At 45.0% G+C, this 19,575-nt stretch overlaps 1 non-coding gene across 1 annotated transcript; it reads right to left on the bottom strand.

The window, feature by feature from the left end:
- Positions 1 to 14,283: 14,283 nt before the first annotated feature.
- Positions 14,284 to 14,352, bottom strand: TRNAI-GAU (transfer RNA isoleucine (anticodon GAU)). Its single transcript has one exon. It is a non-coding gene; the product is annotated as a tRNA-Ile (tRNA).
- Between the last annotated feature and the right edge of the window lie 5,223 nt (positions 14,353 to 19,575).

Here is a 19,575-nt window from a genome sequence, read left to right as displayed (position 1 = left end):
ATACATGCAGTTTCTGCGAGCCTTAATGCTGGCCATTTCTCTGCCAACCACTAATGAAAAAGCTAGCATCCTTCAGCATGGATTTCCACACTTCCCTCTGTAGATGTGAATGTGATACGTAACAGCCATGCAAGTGGAATGGAAAAGGCCACGTGAATTTACGTGTTTGGCATATCTGCCTGCCAGGCTATCATAATATTTCTGCATCACCATGAAACATTATGCATTTTGACATTGTGCTTATAGAAGCTAAAATGACTAAACTGAGGCTATCGTATTTTGGTCATGTCATGAGACAACAAGAGTCACTGGAAAAGGCAGTCATGCTAGGAAACGTTGAGGGCAGCAGGAAAAGAGGAAGACCCAACAAGAGATGGATTGACTCAATAAAGGAAGCCACAGCCTTCAATTTGCAAGATCTGAGCAAGGCTGTCAAAGACAGGACATTTTGGAGGACTTTCATTCATAGGGTCGCTGTGAGTCGGAAGCGACTTGACGGCACTTAACACACACACACATATATTCAAGCTAGCGAGGTCAGCTTTGTTCTTCTAAACCAGAAGAATAAGAAGGCCAATGGTGTACAACCCACATAAAATGATTGCTGCCCATTAAATTTCAATATATAATTTGCAGTTGGCACACTAAACCAAAGGGTTACAAACATTATTCGTAAGTAGTATCCTGATTTTAAATATTCGGGCATTTCAAACAGACACCACAGAATTATCCCCCCTCCCCCCCCCCAAGATGTTTTCTTTAAAATCAGTTTAACCTAATTGGTCTCTTCTCTTCATTTGGCCTATATAAAAAGGAATATGAACTAAGCCATATCAACCCTGGAATCCTTCTGGGACTCTTGGCAGGGTTGGGTGCTGGAGCCCTGTGTTGGTTCTGGCTCAGTCCATCAAGCAGACCCCAGAAGGGGGTGCTTGGGGATCCCTGCTTTGCCCCATGGGGTTTAGCACATGGAGCCCCACAATGTTTTCACAATTCATTTTTAAACACTTTTTTTTGCTTATCAAGATAGTTGCTGTTCAGCATCAATCTCTTACTAATCTCTTTCGGGAGATGGATCAGTTCTAACTTTGCACAATGCTGGTTATTACAGCGACATTTCCTGGCACCATTAACATCTCTATTGTACTTTGCATCAAAATGATTGAAGTGTGCATGGATGCAGTTTAACATATTCAGCAGGATGCTGTGGGCATAGTCTATGATTGCTCAAGCTGCTGTAGCCATGTGGATAGAAGTCTTCGGAAGTGCCATAGTTCTGCGGTAGAATACATACTTTACATTAATAAAGACCCAGATTCCATTCCCATCATCTCTTTAAAGGTTTTTGGGTAGAAGGGCTGGGGAAGACCTGTGCCTGAGACCTGGAGGAATACTTCTGGATACCGTAGTGGTTAAGAGTAGCGGACTCTAATTTGGAGAACCGGGTTTGATTCCCCCATTCCTCCACATGAAGCCTGCTGGGTGACCTTGAGTTAGTCAGTTCTCCCAGAACTCTCTCAGCCCCACCTACCTCACAAGATGCCTGTTGTGTGTATGTGGGGGGGGGGGAGGAGGGATTGTGATTGTAAACCGCTTTGAGATTCCTTAAAGGTTGAGAAAAGTGGGGTATAAAAACACTTCTTCTATATTGGGTCAATGGTGTAAAGCCTTTCCATACATTTACATATTACTAAAGCAATGGAATGGCTAGTAACCATGACACTCAAATAAAATGTGGCTCTGTCTGCAAACAGATGAACTTTAATGTTCTGACAATATTGTGCTCTCTCCTGCAAAGGCCTCCAGTCCCCACACATATAGAAATGCGGGAGTCATGTTTCCCACAATGTAATCCCACCCTGTGGGAATATGCATGAATGCAGCAACCACTAGGGTTGCCAGGTCCCTCTTCACCACTGGCAGGAAGTTTTTGAGGTGGAGCCTGAGGAGGACGGGGTTTGGGGAGGGGAGGGACGTCAATGCCATACAGTCCAATTGCCAAAGCGGCCGTTTTCTCCAGGTGAACTGATCTCTATCGGCTGGAGATCAGTTGTAATTGCAGGAGATCTCCATCTAGTACTTGGAAGTTGGCAACCCTAGCAACCACATAGGTGGAGCTGATTGTGTGGGTCTCACCTGGAGTAATAATTTTCATGGAAATATCTGTGTGATTGGTCCTTCCCAGTTGGTTGTTTCATTCATACCAGTTCCTCAGGAACATGGCCTGGGTTATGCTTTCTTTCTGCTCTGTGTGCATTTGAGGGTAGGGAAGCAAGGCATGGTGGTTTCTATTGAGGCTGGAACTTTCAAACGGGTCTTGAACAAAGTCCACTGATAGGCTTGCTTAGCGAACATCTTGCAAACCGTTGTGTTAAAGCAGGTGAAACATATGGCCTTTGTTTACCTGGTGTGCTCCTAAAAACCGCAGGGTCTATGAAACAACCAGGCCAGAGATATACTTTGTGTATTGGAAAGCTCTTACGTTGCCTGTAGGCTAACACAGGGTACAAAGAGGCTTTTACCTGGCTCGTTCTTCAGAGATTAACAGCTATTCAGATGTTCTTACATAATTCTCTCCTGGGAATCAGAGCACTTTGTTCAACCAAGGCTAGTAACTATGATATTTCTGTAGTTGCTCTTTTTTGGAGACCCACAAAGAATTTCTTTTTAATACCAGTAGAAAAGTGAACTTTAAAAGGGCAAATATATCAAGATCTGCAAGTTCTCACACTTCTGCTAATGATAATTCCATGAGAAGGTTTATAAATTCAAGATGTAAGCTCCCACTTCTTGCTCTTTAGCATGCCATTCTTGGCTTTTTTTCTGTGCAAAAAAATTGTACTTCGGTAAAGAAGCATACAACTTCCTGCAACTGGTTAGGACAGGTCTTGTATTTTCCTTCTTCTCACCATTATTGGAGCTAATTTTAATGTTGAATTGGCACAGTTGCAGTATTTGTTCCTATGGCCAAACTAGATGTTATGCTGGGTGCATGGCTGCCATTGAAAACAGAAGCTGCGTGTCAGGTCCCCCCACCAGCATTCAATATATGTCTTGGCCAGATCATATCAGTGTTCTGAACCCCCCACCAATCCCATTTCTCCATCCTTGACTGCTCCTTGAAGGTTAATGTAGTAACTGAGACATCAGCACAAGGCAGCCTTTGAAGCACCCTAGTCCCAAACTGTTTTAAAGGTCAAAACTAGAACCTTGAATTGGGCCTTGAAACAACATGGGAGACAATGAAACTGTGCCATGCTCAATATAATATGATTAAAAGAGCTTGCCCAGTCTGCTGAAGGGAGCTTTGACTCTCGAAAGCTTATACTCTGGAAATCTTGTCTTGTAGGTGCTACTGGGTTGAAATCTTCCCCTCCTATTGCAGACCAACACAGCTATCCACCTTGCTCCGTGAGTAATAGGACTGCCATATTCTGGACCAGTTGCAAGAACTTTCCAAGGGCAGCCCCATGAGTTGCATGTCCCAGTCGTTCAATCTGGAAGTCACCAGAGCATGTGTAACTTTGGCCAGGTCAGACTTCTCCAGGGGAAGATTACAACTGGGATAGGTGCTTAAATTGATAAAAGGCATTGCTGGCTATAGCTGCTACCTAAAAATTGAGGAGCAAGACTCGATCCAGAAAAAAACTATGGTTCTGGACCTGTGAGGGAAGTGCAACCCCATCCAGCCCATTCCAGGATCAGCTAAATGTAGGGTTGCCAGGTCCCTCTTCGCAACCGGCAGGAGGTTTTGTGGGTGGAGCTTAAGGAGGGCGGGGTTTGGGGAGGGGAGGGACTTCAATGCCATAGAGTCCAGTTGCCAAGTGGCCATTTTCTCCAGGTGAACTGATCTCTATTGGCTGGAGATCAGATGTAATACCAGGAGATCTCCAGCTAGTACCTGATGGTTGGCAACCCTAGCTAAATGCCCTGCCAACAGACCCTCCATTTGGCTGAAGCTTCAGACTGTTTGCCATCTCCCAGCTGACTTCAGACATCAGTTTAGTAATACTAAGGGAAGAACAGCTGCTACTGGAATAAATGAAGAACTGCTCCCTTCTTAGTTATTCAAATAGATTTGGAGGATAAAGTCTGAAAAAGATCTTTGATGCGTCTTTGCAAGTTTTGATAATGGCACATCAAAACATGCAAAGACCCATCAAAGGTCTTTTTCAGACTTTATCCTCCTAATCTATTGGATGTGCTGTTTTTGTGCTGGGAGCCAGCTGGGATGTGCTGGGAGCCAGCGGGGTATAGTGGTTAAGGGTGGTGGTTTGGAGCTGTGGAGTCTGATCTGGAGAACTGGGTTTGATTCCCCTCTCCTCCACATGAGTGGCGGAGGCTAATCTGGTGAACTGGATTGGTTTCCCCACTCCTGCACAGGAAGCCAGCTGGGTGACCTTGAGCAAGCTACATTCTCTCAGCCTCACCTACCTCACAGGGTGTCTGTTGTGGGGAGGGGAAGGGAAAGTGATTCTAAGCCGGTTTGAGTCTTCCTTAAGTGGTAGAGAAGGTCGGCATATAAAAACCAATTCTTCTTCTTTTTCCAATGGCCGCCTGCAATACATAATATTTAGCTTCCTTGAATGCCAGTTGGACTTAGAAAACTATTGGAGGCCAATAGAAATGAAGTCTTGTGTACTGAAAAAGGGATGTGTGGTTTAATATTTATTTTTTCCCTTACTCTAAAATTTAATTAAAGTATCTGTTTCAGTTCTTAGAATTCAGTTATTTTAGATGTAAATCCACTCAGCAGCTCTGCTAGCTGTTTGAAGAATGAGGCCAATCAGTTTCAGACAATATAATTAGCATTTCCTCATTTCTTAACATGCCCACTAATAAATTTCCATAACCTCAGTGACTGTGAGTCATACATTTTCAAACAATTTCTTCTTGTAATTAGATTCATAATTTCTAGCTCAAATAAAAGGCATAATTAAAGGCACACATTTTATTAAGAACATTTGAACATTATTAACTTTCTTCCACCTTCAAGATACTTCTGCATCTATTGGAAAACTAAGCTTAAAAAAAAGAAAACTAATTACTGTATTTTAAATATCAGAAACTACATTCAGAGCTAAAATAGCAAGCTTGGAACATGAACTGTCGAGAGCCAGGAAATTTGAATATTACATTTATTGTATATAGCAAAGCTTCTTAAACTGTGGGTTGCGTAACTGAATGTGGGGGTCGCGAAAAATTTGGTAACAGTAAAAGGTTTCTTAACCTTTTATCAGTAGATGTTTGATTTGTATACCTATTTTATATACCTATATATCTGGGGCCGCGTAAAAATTTCTCAGGTGAAAAGGGGTTGCGAGTGGAAAAAGTTTAAGAAGCCCTGGCATATAGCATCTTAAAAAGCTTGATGCTGGACTAAAATTTTTATAGTCATGAACATACCACAATACATCTGTTTATTTTCGCTTTGAAAGTCTAACATCAAATAAAAGGCCTCAATACATGTTATTATGTGACTTTTGTTTTTACAGTTAAGATTGAGTCTTTTTGCAGGCTTCTTGAGAAACATGAATCTCACCATAGAGAATGCTAAACTCTACAGTCTTGAGTCAGAAGGCCGGGTTTGGTCCTAAGCCTGCTTTAATATATGTAGCTTCAAAACTCTGTCAAGATTATAAAATGAATACTTTCCAAGTCTCTGTTGGAACTTGGAATGGATTTATAAAAAATGGAATGCCTGGAACATGCAAATGATTCTCTGTTGCTGGGCAAATCTGTTACTTTATTTTGAGATGGAGGATCTTATGTGGCCCACTTTTTTATCCTAAGGTCATATATTTTTTAATCCTAAGAGAATATTTTATCCTACAATCATATATAAAGGGGAAAAAGCAGGAAAAAAGGCTCTATGAGAAGAAATCCTAGCTCTGCTGCAGTTGTTTTCTATGATGCACCCGTCATCATACAGAGAAGAGACATTGCATTCGGATTATTGAAAGATTCATGCTCCTCGGAAATTATTCCCCCTGGCCTCAATGGGATTTTATTTCTGGAAAATGCGTTTAGAGCTGCGCTGTGAGCACAGCTTGGTACATCCTAACCAAACAGGGGCAAAGGAAGCACATGTGAGAGGCGCTTCCTCTTCCCACCCTTGTTTAGAATGTCCAGAGTCAACATCTGGGACAAGACATGTGGTAAACCTGTGACCAGAAGCCTTGCTCAATTGTAGCTTGTGGAGGCATTTTTAACCTGCCATTTTTCAAAGGCACACGCCCTTCAAAAAATCTAGGGAATATGTGATTGACCTACAAGTGAAATGTAAGCGTACAGACTGTCATTTACGAAGCATTGCTTAGTATTTGCCAGTTCTCTATTGATCCAAACAACTGGCAGGAAAGATTGTCCATGGAACTGTGAAGTTATATAGCTGACCTTTTTCCCGCCATGGGGATGCCCAAGGAAGAGGTGGTGGCATGTATCTTTCACGGATAGTTCCTGCACCCCTGATTTCACAATACAGTACTGATATTGGCGCCTATGAAGATGTCCTACAAACAACCTTACAATATAGTCACACACCCACTTGCAGTCCTAAGCACACTCTCTTGGAAGTAAAGCTCCACTGAATAAACCTGAGTTTGAAGATTTCAAATTAATACTATTGCAAGGCAGCAAATCTTTACAACTCTTTTTTCTTGTCCATTATCAATCACTTTATTTATTTATTTTTGCGATTTGTAGCCCACTTTCCCCATCCAAAGCCAGGCTCAGGGTGGGTAACATCGTTTAAAACACATCAATAATATTAAAACAATAAGATTAACAGTTAATTTCTGAATTTAAAACAGCAAAATCCTAATTTAAAATAAACCCCAAGAATCTCAGATGGCGACTAAATTCCAATTGATCATATTGACCAAGATAGGCAGCTACCGCACCCTCAGTTGATGTAGTATATAACCTGGAAAGGAGAGGGGGTGGTAGGGAGGCCAGCAGATCTAATATAAGGGGTTATTACGTCTGTGGAAAACTAACTTCTGTGGAGCTTTGCACACTTACACGAACAGGAGATCTGTTCACCCCCCCCCCCAATAGCACACATATGATTTATTTTGATTATCTTGTTCTTGCAAAAGTCTTAGTACTGCCGGTTGCTGCATGAATATGAAGCAATGAAAAATAACTTGAAAATAAGTTTGCATGATGGGCCACGCTGCTCAAAAGAGGCACCAGTGCTTCTGTGACACCAGCTGCCATTGCTCCAATTCTCACCCACATCTCCAATTCTCACCCACACGCACAGCAACTAGTACAGCTTACAGTAAGGAAATGGGTACAGCTTGTCATGTCTGACTGGTCTTAAGATACTAAAGGATCAAGAATGAATGAAAGTGGGCATACAAGGCAAGTCAGCAGTGCAACTGTGAAAATTCAGTCCCTGTTCAAGTAAAGGTAGTCCCCTGTGCAAGCACCGGGTCATTCCTAACCCATGGGGTGACGTCACATCCCAATGTTTACTAGGCAGACTTTTTATGGGGTGGTTTGCCGTTGCCTTCTCCAGTCAGTTGCCTTCTCCGTTGCCTTCTCCCTTTACCCCCAACAAGCTGGGTACTCATTTCACCGACCTTGGAAGGATGGAAGGCTGAGTCAACCTGGAGCCGGCTACCTGAAACCAACTTCCATCGAGATTGAACTCAGGTCATGAGCAGAGCTTTTGACTGCAGTACTGCAGCTTACCACTCTGCACCACGGGGCTCTAGTGCCTGTTCAAGGCCTGGGGAATTGGGGACAGTACATGAAGAGAGAGGAGGGCATGTAAAAGCTACTTGCTAATCCATTCAGTTGCAACCTATCTGTATTCCCATACATAGGCTTGGATGCAATGAAGCATTTCCACGGACTGAATGGTTTCTGCTCACAGAATACTGTTCCTGGAAAGAGGAGGTGAGAAATTCACGCTCTGCAGATGGAAACTGTTCCATCTGCAAAAATGCTCCGTTGGATCCAAGCCATATTTTCACCATTGGGTGGCCATACCTTGCATTACAAGTAATCAAGGCAAAAGTCCATCAAAACAAAGTTCCAAGCCCCACTAGGAAGCAGCAACATTCTTTTCCACATCTCTTAAATTGAATCCAGGTATGATTTTATTTTGAAGAGCCCCGTGGCGCAGAGTGGTAAGCTGCAGTACTTCAGTCCAAGCCCTGCTCACGACCTGAGTTCAATCCCGACGGAAGTTGGTTTCAGGTAGCCGGCTCCAGGTTGACTCAGCCTTCCATCCTTCCAAGGTCGGTAAACTGAGTACCCAGCTTGCTGGGGGTAAAGGTGAGATGACTGGGGAAGGCACTGGCAAACCACCCCTAAACAAAGTCTGCCTAGGAAACGTTGGGATGTGACGTCACCCCTTGGGTCAGGAACAGTGCCGGATTTACGTATAAGCTAAACAAGCTATAGTTTAGGGCCCCACTCTCTTGCCCCCCCCAAAAAAAATTTAAAGGAAAAAAAACTGGATGTACATTTCCAAAATATAAGATAAGAAACAAATAAAATATAACCTACATAACAGTGTAGGTTGTGTAGGCTCCTATGATGTAAGTAATGGGCCCCGCCTGCTAGCCTGCATAAATATTGCTGTTGACAAAGGACAGCTGGACATATAAAGGGCCCCATTACCTTCAATAGCTTAGGGCCTCATCAAACCTAAATCCGGCCCTGTTCAGGAATGACTGGTGCTTGCACAGGGGACCTTTACCTTTATGATTTTATTTTATATGGTGCTTATGCAGTGAAGCCTTGATATAAAAAACACACATCAATTTGGGCAGCTGCGTGGGGGGAAGAGAGAGGAGGTGGTGGTGGCACACCAGAGAAAACAGCTGGCAAAAGAAATGGGGCACCTTAAAAGCTAACAAGGTTTTGTTCTGGCACAAGTTTTGTCAGATGCAATGCGGTTGGTCCACACTAGGGAGACTTGGCCTATGAGATTTATAATATATAAAAGAAGAAACAGCAGATAAAGGGGTCATGTGATGTGAAATGCTGGAAGTACCAGGTGAAATGTAATCATATAAAACTGAAAGTATAAAGACTGTGCACAATAGTAGTAATTGACCATTTCCCTAATTTTGCTAAACTAGTTAATGGGTTTTGCTGAGATAGTTAATAACTATAATGACTAGGGAAGACCAAATCTTTATTCAGCCCTGAGGAGGAGGGCGATTGGATCAAATCTCTTGATAAGTTATAATTCAGGAGACAAAACAGAAGCAAAAGAGAGGTGGTGTGCAAGGATAAGAGAGAGGGGAAAGTTTGCACAACAAAACAGACCCCTAAGTGGCAGGCATGAATGACAGGTCTAAAGAAGAAGGGAAAGAGCCAAAGAGATGGGCAGCAGGGAACACTTGCATTGGGGTGGGGAAAAGAGACAGGAGAGAGAGAGATTCCCCTAGAGTCTGCTGATTGGTTAGCTAGGAGGTACGAGGGGAGCTGTGTGCACTGGTATTTGCCGTACCAGGATGATGCCTCTAGTACTTGGGGGGAAAATGGCTATGTTCCATCAAACATTTCTGCAATGTTAGGAGACGGAGAGATTAAATTCCATTTCAAAATGGAGACAGATCCAGCTTCCACTTCCCGAGAAATGGATCTCATCCGCTTAAAACAATATAAAGAATCCAGCTGAAATCAATATGAGTATTTGTAAAAGCAAGGGCTTGCAGTTCTTGAGGATCATATTTAATATTAATACTTAACACTTATGCAACATAATGCTGCATAATCTTTAGACAGCTTGGCTAATCCTAACTGTCTAATCCTGACGATGAGTGTGAGGGGGAGGGATAGCCAATGAAGGCCGCAGCTTAAAAATTCTTCATATTCCCAGTTTGCTTGTCTGTAAATCTGGTCTTTTGTGAAGATCGGGGTGCAACTGGTATACCAAAGCAATGCATACTTCTGGGAAGAGCCACTAAACAATGTGCTCTAAAGGGATGCACGCAGGAGAAATACTTGGTAAACTATCACTGCTGTCCTAAGGGTTTCACCCTTCTAAATCCATTTAAGAGTCTTAAAAAGGTGTAACTCTGTGTAGGATTGCACTGTATATCCTAACTCTGCCACCTACCTCACAGTGGTTACCTTACTTTGAAACAAGTCAGCTTTGTTTTCAGATTCTCTTCCCACTATTCAGTTCTACACCGGATCAGACCACAGATTCTCACCACAGCAAAAATAAATAAATAAAACTCTCTGCCTAATGAAGCAGAATTCAAAACTATGGACTTGGGAGATTGTCTTGTTCATTTCAGTATCTCGGAGGGATGGTGGCTCTGGTCCTACACTGTAGAAATAATCACGATCTTGTTAGGCAACGGTTTGTTTCAGCCCTGCAGAAAGGGGAGATAGGGTGCCTTTTACTGTTCTCAGATTTCCCTTCACCCCTAGTGGCTGACGCCAGAACTGCATTAAAGTAAAATAAATGGAAATGCATTTGGCCAGAAAGGCCCTCCAGCAGACTTGGGCCCCAGGATTTTTGTTTCTCCAGTCCCCTCCCCTTGGTTACCCTATCTTTAGCCCAGTCTACTGAGAAAATGGGTCCCATAAAGCTGTCCTGCAGCTTCTTACCGCTCATGGTACTATTAGAACCTGCTCTCTAAAATAACAGAATATCAGTTTACTATAAGACAGAAACAGGGAACACCAAAATCTGCTACATTCAAAATGTCTGTGAAGTGGTATTTAGACATTACCTCTTGCTACTCAAAAAAGTCCCTTTTCAGATGTTACATTTGAGGGTTTCCAATCACATGCACGAGGAGCATACACTATCCTCCTGATGTGCATGATTGCCGTTTAATTTAAATTAATTTGCATTTACTGTGTGAATTTTCAGCTTCAGTTCACAGTATGCAAAACCTTCATGCTTTTGCATAGTATACACTGAAGCTGAAAATACATGTGGTACCCTATTAAGATGAAAACCCAGCCATACAAATTGGGAGCATTGTAGGTAGCACACGCTTCTGTGGTGGGCTCTTGGGTACATGTGGTTGTGACATCTGAAAAGGGCTTTTATTATCTTCTTTAGTAAAAAAAAATATTTTTAATAAAATGTATAAGGAAAATAATCTGGCTACGTTGAACAGTTGCAACGGACTAACTACAAAAGGTAGCATTCATCATGAAAGCCCTCTGGAGAGAGAAAAAAGGCCCTATTAAAGATACCATCTATGCAACTCAAAGGTTGGAACAGGAGAGGGAAATTAAACAGAAGGAAATTGAAACCATTAAAGATGACAAGGTGGTTATAATGTGACTAACGGCTATGGAAAGAGCTGAGTCAAAGAATTGATGACTTTCCCAGATCTGTTCTTAAGGGATTTCAAAGAAATGTAAGGTAGATTCAGGGATAGACTGTTAATAGTGCGAAGAGTATTGAATAGAACTGCAAGATGTGTGGCAAAGGGGGCGGGGGAGGAAGAATTTGAAGTAGACTGGGCTGCCATACTGATAAAGTCTCTGGTGATAGCCTGATTTCCCTGAAGCAGAGCTGAGAGTGAATGGCAGTCACTGTTATTTGAGTAATGACATATGATCAGCACGAACTCTTCCAGCACTGTACCTGATGGGTTGTCTAAAATACTCTTGTCTCCCACTGTTCAGCCGCTCAGATAATTCGTGGCTTTCATGAGGACAAAGTTGGCTTGAACGAACAAGAGCTCTTACCCAGAAACACAAAAGAGACATCCTAGCTGTAATGATACATTATTTATCGAACACACTTTTTGTAATCATTCTTTCTTCAGTTGTCACAATACCCCAGGGATGTAGGAAGGTCAATTCAAAAGGCTTTCCTTTATGGCCATCTTCTCTTATTATTTTTTGTTCACTTCTTACCTCTTAGGTCTCTGTGAAACAGCATATTTCAGTAGTAAAATTCACGCTTAAGGATTATCTCTTCCGATTCCAGCATGAGTGTCAACTTGAATCTTCCTAGCGCTTTCTCCTAAGCATTTATTCACAGTTGTCTATTAGATCTGCCAAGGCTCAATCATGTTATTTCTTGACCATGGCACCATTCGCTGGAACGCTGTTCCAGACTCTCCTTTTTGTTCAAGGAAGCTTTTAGAAGTGACCTTTGTACCAGAAATTGTGTACATGCTGCATATTTTCTGACCATTGTCTTGGTATTTACTGTGTCTTTTAATATGTTTGTGTGGTGTTTATACTTCTACATCTAAGCTGCTTTGCACCATCATTTGATGATGGGAAAGGTGGGGTATAAACATTTTAATACATAAATAAATGCTAATCCACACATTCCCCCTTTTGTAGTGTTAGGCCAAACAATGATATTGAATAACAAAGATATGCCAATTTTTTTAACATGAATTCAGTAGGAATGAATGACAGGATATGGATCATTCATTTTTGGCTCTCCTTCTTTGGAGGTTTTTAAGCAGAGGCGAAATGGCCATCTGACAGAAATGCTGATTCTGTGAACTGAGGCAGATCATGAGAGGGAGGGCAGGAAGGGATGAGTTAGTGCTCGGCTCTCGTGCCCTTTCTTACATGCCATGGGTAATGCCACTTGCCACTTTGGGGTCAGGAGGGAATTTTCCTCCAGGCCAAATTGGCCAGGGATTCTGGAGGGTTTTTGCCTTCTTCTGGGCACAGAGAAGGGATCAGTGGGAGGAAGGTAGTTGTGAATGTTGTGCATTGTGAACTAGATGACCCTTGAGGTCCCTTGAGGGTTTTTAATTGGGTTTTATTGTTTAATTTTAGAATTATTACTTTTATTGTTAATATTATATGTTTGATGTTCCCCGCTCTGAGCCTGGTCTTTGCCGGGGAAGGCGGGTTACAAATTGAACAAATAAATAAATATGTTTCCATTTCAGGATGGCCTTACATGTTTGTGCTCTTCTTCAGTAAAATGTCAGGGCAGAATGTCAGGGCAATAAAATGTCGGGGCAGGGTGGCAAACGAACAACTGAATTAAAGAACACAAAGGGTTGGATACAGCCAGCTTTTCAATCCAGTCTCATCCTATTCTCCTCCTTCCTACAGGCCCTGCCCCACATAGCTTGCATCCATGCAAATATCATGACGCTCCGAATACCTTTTTGGGTTGGTCAAAGGGGATTCCCTTCTCCCTTTTTTCACCAGCCGAAAAAGCTGGTTGGATTCAACCCAGTGTCCTAGGATACGTCCTAGGAAGTCGCACTCTTTTATAAAGCTGCTGAAAGCACAGCAATATGCCAGGTGGCTGTGCAGTCCAAATTTTCACACAGCTATGAACATTTGGAACGAACAACCATCTGCCATATTGCTGGCCTTATGGCGACTTCCCAAAAGCTGTAATGTCCTAAGGACAATTGCCCATTCAATTCCAAAAGTGGGGGGAGAGAGACAAAAGGATTTGGCAGAGAAACAGGAGAGAGCATGACCTTTTAACCTTTACTCAGAAGCCCCCCCCCCCCAGGCCGGCACAATGCTGGATCTCCTCATGCCACGGCGCTGAAAGGGGGCTGGGAAAACTGTGGCATATCTCGCTCCGAGCTGCTCCGTCGTCCTCGTGTTGCAAAGATACTGAGACCCTACAGTGTCCCTGTCGTGCACAATGAAGCTGCATATTGAAAAGAGGAGGCTGGTATTCCGGCAACACATGGTGCCCTGGGAAAGGGGTTATTGAAGGACACAATCATTTCGAGAAGGATGCTCAAGTGACATGGTAGGGTTTTCCTCTCCCTCTCCCCACCCCAGTGCTTTTTGCCTTGTTTAATGTGTGCAACAGGTGAGAGCGAGGGAAATCTTCCTATGACATTTATCATCAGTGCTTTGAGGGAGGGGGGGGAACCCAACAAGCTGTAATCTTCTCCTCTGTTTCAGCACAAATTCTTGCAGTGTTCTTCAGTAGTACTTAAGGACATGTGGTTTCTTATTCTTTATGTAAGTTTCTTATGTAACTGCAGAACACACCAGATAAGGCCAGATAAGCCCATTCCAGGATAGCCCGATCTCATCAGATCTTGGAATATAAAGCACGGTCGGCCCTGGTAAGTATTTGGATGGGAGACCACCAAGGAATTGCAGGGTCGGTATGCAGAGGAAGGCAATGGCAAACCACCTCTGTGAGTCTCTAGCCCTGAAAACCCCATAAGGGATCACCATAAGTCACATGAACATACATGAAGCTACCTTGTACTGAATTAGACCCTTGGTCCATCAAAGTCAGTATTGTCTACTCAGGCCAGCAGCGTCTCTCCAGGGTCTCAGGTAGAGGTCTTTTACATCACCTACTTGCCTAGTCCCTTTAACTGGAGATGCCAGGGATTGAACCTGGGACCTTCTGCATATCAAGCAGATGCTCTACCACTGAGCCACAGCCACAAGTCAGCTGTGACTTGATGGCACTTTACACATACACACATTGTACCTCCCAGAAGGTTCGCTGATGATGAGGGTCAGGACACTTCACTTTAGGGGTGTGGGTGGGCAGGTTTTGTTTCCACTGTAGTGCTGTCCCTGTTGTTCTCCATAGGAGTAAGCGACAATCACTTAAATGGATGAAAGGCCTGTGGAGATGAACTGCCCTGAGCCTCAGGAAAAGGTGGGCTATAAATATAATAAATAACACTGGGGAGGGGTTCTAAACCTGCTTCCTGTCCCTGGCGATCCTAGAATTTGAGGGGAGAGGCAGATTTAGTTGCTTATTCTGGGAGGTGCACCTGTGCAGGTAAAGCACTTGATTTGAATGCAGAAGGCCCTAATTTCCATACCAGGCACCTCCAGCTAAACAAACTCTGTCAGCAGGGGTAGCAGCCGCTAGTCAGAAACGGTAGTCTGGTTTACTATAAGGCAGCCTCATTTGTCTCAGAATGTGGCCCATTTACCTTCTTCCCCTATCATTTAATGGAAACTATTGAGAAGTAAGCCTTTCCCTGTTTATGCCCCCCAGATCTGCATACCCTGTTCATAGCCTAGCCTCCATATCATGTGCATTGCCTGGAGTCTGTTTTTTGGTCACACTAGAACATGATGGAACTCTGTGGTCTCTGTGTATGTATATATCGTTCTAATGATCAAGATTTGGATAATTTAGTCACCAATTCTAGACCATGTTTCTCATACGTATTTTTTTTTTCTGTCATAGAATCAGAGGTAGAGTCTACCAGGGTTTTCTGCAGCAAGCTCCTTCTGTTTAAAAAATCAGTTCTAGGAGAGCACATGTTACAGCATGGGTCACTCTGTGTGTGTGAGTGGGGAGGGACTCCAGACATCTTGAGGGTCCTGGAGTAGGGCTGCCAACCTCCAGGTGGTGGCTGGAGCTCTCCCACTGTTACAACTGATCTCCAGGCATCAGAGATCAGTTCACCTGGAGAAAATAGCAGCATTGGAAGGTGGACTCTATGGCATTATACCTGACTGTAGTCCCTCCCCTCCCCAAACCCTCCCCTCCTCAGGCTTCACCCCTAAATCTCCAGGTACTTCCCAACCCTGAGCTATCCTGGAGCCAAGCAACAAGTCACCTATGGCTTTGTTTTCATATGATGTTTGGGTTGGGACAGGGTAGCATCTGGTGGGGAGGGAGTAGGGTTTCCAGCTCTGGTTTGGGAATTACCTGGAAATTTGGGGGGTGGAGCCTGATGAGGGCAGGGTTGGGAGAGGGGAGGGACTTCAATGCCATAGAGTCCAATGACCAAAGTGGCCGTTTTCTCCAGGGGAACTGGTTTCTGTCACCTGGAGATCAGTCGTAATAGCGGGAGATCTTCAGCCACCACCTGGAGGTTGCTAGCAAAAAGCAGCACAAAGGCTCTAGTTTAGAATCAATGATACAATAGTTTACTGAATACTTATAAGATCTGTTATAACTCTCTGCAATGCAAAACATAAATTACATAACGTCAAACATGAATAAAGAACTGTCAATTTCTCAGGGGAACAAAGTTCATGAAAGAATATGTCCTTTGGTATTTCAAGGTGGTTCCAAGGAAGTGGTAAGCTGTAGCTAGTTCCACTATTCCAAAGTCGTGAATGTGCCCAGCCGGTGCACTCCGCATTTCCATTGAGAAAATGGAGCAAGCAGAGTCCAGTCAACAAGACGACACCTCTAGATCGGTGTATGTTTCGCAAAATTGCTTCATCAGTTGGTCTCCAAAATATTTATCATCACTGCGAATTGCTATAGTATCTCAAGTTTATAAGGGTATACAATACCTCACACAATATGATCAATGGACCTCAAGGGTTCTCCTGTCTTCCTAAGTAAGACCCAGAGAGGACATTGCTACACTCAGTATTACCCTACTTGGGAATTGTATATTCTGATGGTGAATATGTAGACCTTTTGCACAATTAATCTTTGAAGGACTGAAGAAGAATTGACTATTAAGAATTTGAAACGGCCGTGTCCTCATTGTGAACTACGGGCTGCATATCCTAAAGAACACGCAGTGAATTGTCTGTGCAATATGGTCTATGATGACACACGTACTCTTTGAGAGACTTCTTTGAGAATTCATTGTATTTGTTGGGTTGGTTGGTTTCACTTGTAATAGTGTCTTTCACCTCTCAGGGATATCCTTACCTTGTACAATTGTTTTGATGTTGTACAGATGTAGCAGCAGTAGAAAAGAGCAAGAGCACCTTAAAGACTAACAAAAATATTTTCCGGCAGGGTATGAGCCTTCGTGAGCCACAGCTCACTTCTTCAGGGTATGAGCTTTCGTGAGTCACAGCTCACTTCTTCAGTGAGCTGAAGAAGTGAGCTGTGACTCACGAAAGCTCATACCCTGCCAGAAAATATTTTTGCTAGTCTTTAAGGTGCTACTGGACTCTGGCCCTTTTCTACTACTGCAGACAGACTAACACGGCGACCCAGTGGGAGATGTAGCCTTCTAGATAAATGTTTTGCACTTTGTTAAGATTTTTTTCTTTTTTTAGCTCCTGGACTAGATTTTCTGAACCTCCAGGCGATAGCAGAAGATCCCCTGCTCTTACAACTGACCTCCAGCCGATAGAGATCAGTTCACCTGCAGAAAAAGGCGTCTCGGGCCCCTGAACTCGAGGGCGTTGAAGTCCCTCCTCTCCCCAAACCCCGCCCTCCTCAGGCTCCGCCCCCAAACCTCCCCCGATAGCGAAGAGGGCCCTGGCCTCCCGTGAGGCCGAATTAGTGTCGGAAGCTCTGCCCTTCGAGGACGGGGTCACTCGCCTGCCCATTGAGAGGGGGAACTGACCACAAAGTCAGACAGACAGACAGGACAGGGGGAGGTCATCTTACACCTTGCCCTCATTTCCTGCCCCTTTGATGTTTAGAGGATGTATTGTCAGGGCAACGTCCCTTCTCTCTCTCCCTTTTCGCCCATCTTCCAAGCAAGATCTAGGAGCCGGCCTCCAGGCCTTCCCACCCCAAGATGGAGCGGACGGCAGACGCCCTTTTATACCTAGAGAATTAGCAAGGTAGATCAGGAGAGAGAACCCGAGTTTGTCCTTTCCCGTCCAACGTGTGTTTCAACAATAAACGCACTTTAGTTTGATCCGAGCAAACGGCTGCTCCTTTTTATTTTCACGCACGCACACGCACACGTGTCGCTCCCGTTGCTGCTCTGCTGAATGCCGGAATATCCCCACGAGCGAGAGTCCCGCAACTAGCCCCGCAGCCCATTGCTGGGAGACAACGGCCAGGCGCAAGCTTCCGCGGAGCAGGCGGGGAGGCGGCCGAGCGTCCTCGGCGCAGGCCCTGGCCTCTCCTCCCTGGCCCGGCCGAGCCCTTGGGCTCTGGGGGCCGCCCCTCTGGCTCCCCCGCCCCCCCTCCTCCTCCTCCTCCTCCTCCTCCCGGGCTGCTCGGGGCTGGGCGCGCGCTCCGGGCCGCCACGAGGTGGGCGCCCGGCCCCCGGCTGCAGGAGAGGAGAAGCGAGGCGCCGAGGAGGAGGAGGAGGAAGAGGAGGAGGAGGGAGCCCGCCCGCCGGCCGGCCGGCCTCCTCCGCCTCCTTTCCCCGGGGCACGATGCAGCAGCGGCGGCCGCGCTGGCCGGCGGCCGGCGGCCCCTGGCGCACGGCGGAGCGAGGCGGCGGGTGAGGGGCGGGCGGGCGGCCCCTCGCCTCGCCTCCCGTGGGCGGCTGCAGGTAAAGGGAGGGCCGGGGAGGCTCCTCGGGGCGCGGGCGGGCTGCAGGCGGCGGCGGCGGCGGCTCCGGCCAGGGCGGGGGGGGGGGGGGCTTGCAATGCAGGCGGGAGCTCGCCCACTTGCCCTCCGGAGCGGCTCCGGCGGCGGGGCGGCGGGGGAGGTTTCCTCGCCGGGGCCTGCGGTTGGGAGCGGGCTGCTTGGGGGCTCCTGGCTGGGGCTGGCTGGGGAGGAGCCGCGGGGCAGGCGGTGGGGCTGGGGAAATGCAAGCGAGCCTTTTCGGTCGGCCCCCAAGGCAGCGCGATGCCGGCTGCCCTGAAGCGCCTTGCATCCGCCGCTCTCGAAAGGCACCTTTTCCCCATCTGAATTCTCTTTATATATATATATATATATATATATATATATATATATATATATATATATATATATATATATATATATATATATATATATATATATATATATATATATATATTATTAAGTCACATACAATTTCAATATAGTCATCTTCAGAGTTACATAAAACCATTTCAAACTAACCAGCCTAATCAGTATTGACTTTTTCTGACTTCCCCTCTCCCCTCCTCTATCAAATTATTATCTATATAATCCCCTCTGTATTTGTTTTCTAATTCGCTATAATTCCGTGTATCGTTTCTATGAGCTACCTACCATCCTCCCAAATACTTTAATTGTTGAATGCTTTACTCTTTCAACATTAATCAATTGAATTAGACGAAGTCATGGCCTATAACATTGCCCATATTTAATTAGTTTTCACGATCTGTTATCCATGCCTCCCATTCTCTCACATATTCTTCGTTGGTCTTTTGATTTATTCCCCATCTGGATTCTCCAAGCTCTGCATGGGGGGCTGATTGTTGAGCGTTGAGGATTTGGCTGGGGGAAATGTGCATGTAGAGAGGGGCAAACCCAAGGCGAAACCTTTTTCGCCCTGAAGATCTGTCCCCGGGTTTTAACGTCCTCTTCTGTCCTTTTGGACTGAGTTGCCTCCAGGCAGCCCCCACCCCTTGCTGTGCATTTGGCTCCGCATTTTTGGCGTTGCCTTTTGCATGCTAAATAAAGGACGCCTTCAAAATAGCTTGGGGCTTCAGGGAGAGGTGGGCAAGGCGTGGCTCTGGCTGGTGGGTGGGTCCGTTGGCTCCCGAGTCCCGGAGCATCCTCAAGACCAAAGACTTCCTCTGTGGAATATTAGCCGGCCCTGGAAGACTTAAAAGAAAAAAGAAAAAAACCCTTGCGAAGAGAACATTTCGGGCAAAAACGCATGGGAGGTTTTGCCTTGGATTTGCCTCTCTAAATGCACATTTCCCCCAGCCAAATTCTCAGAACTCAAAAATAAGCCCCCACAATTTTCAAAATTCAAAAATAAGCCCCCCCCCCCCGTGCAGAGTTTTGAGAATTCGGATGGGGGGGAAAAAAGTGCATCTCGAGAGTGGCAAATCCAAGGCAAAACCTCCCATGCGTTTTCG

Source organism: Euleptes europaea, chromosome 9, assembly GCF_029931775.1.
Source record: "Euleptes europaea isolate rEulEur1 chromosome 9, rEulEur1.hap1, whole genome shotgun sequence".
In the NCBI taxonomy this organism is placed as follows: Eukaryota; Metazoa; Chordata; class Lepidosauria; order Squamata; family Sphaerodactylidae; genus Euleptes; species Euleptes europaea.
The sequence above is the reverse complement of the archived record's forward strand: the minus strand, read 5'-3'. Positions and strand labels throughout refer to the sequence as shown.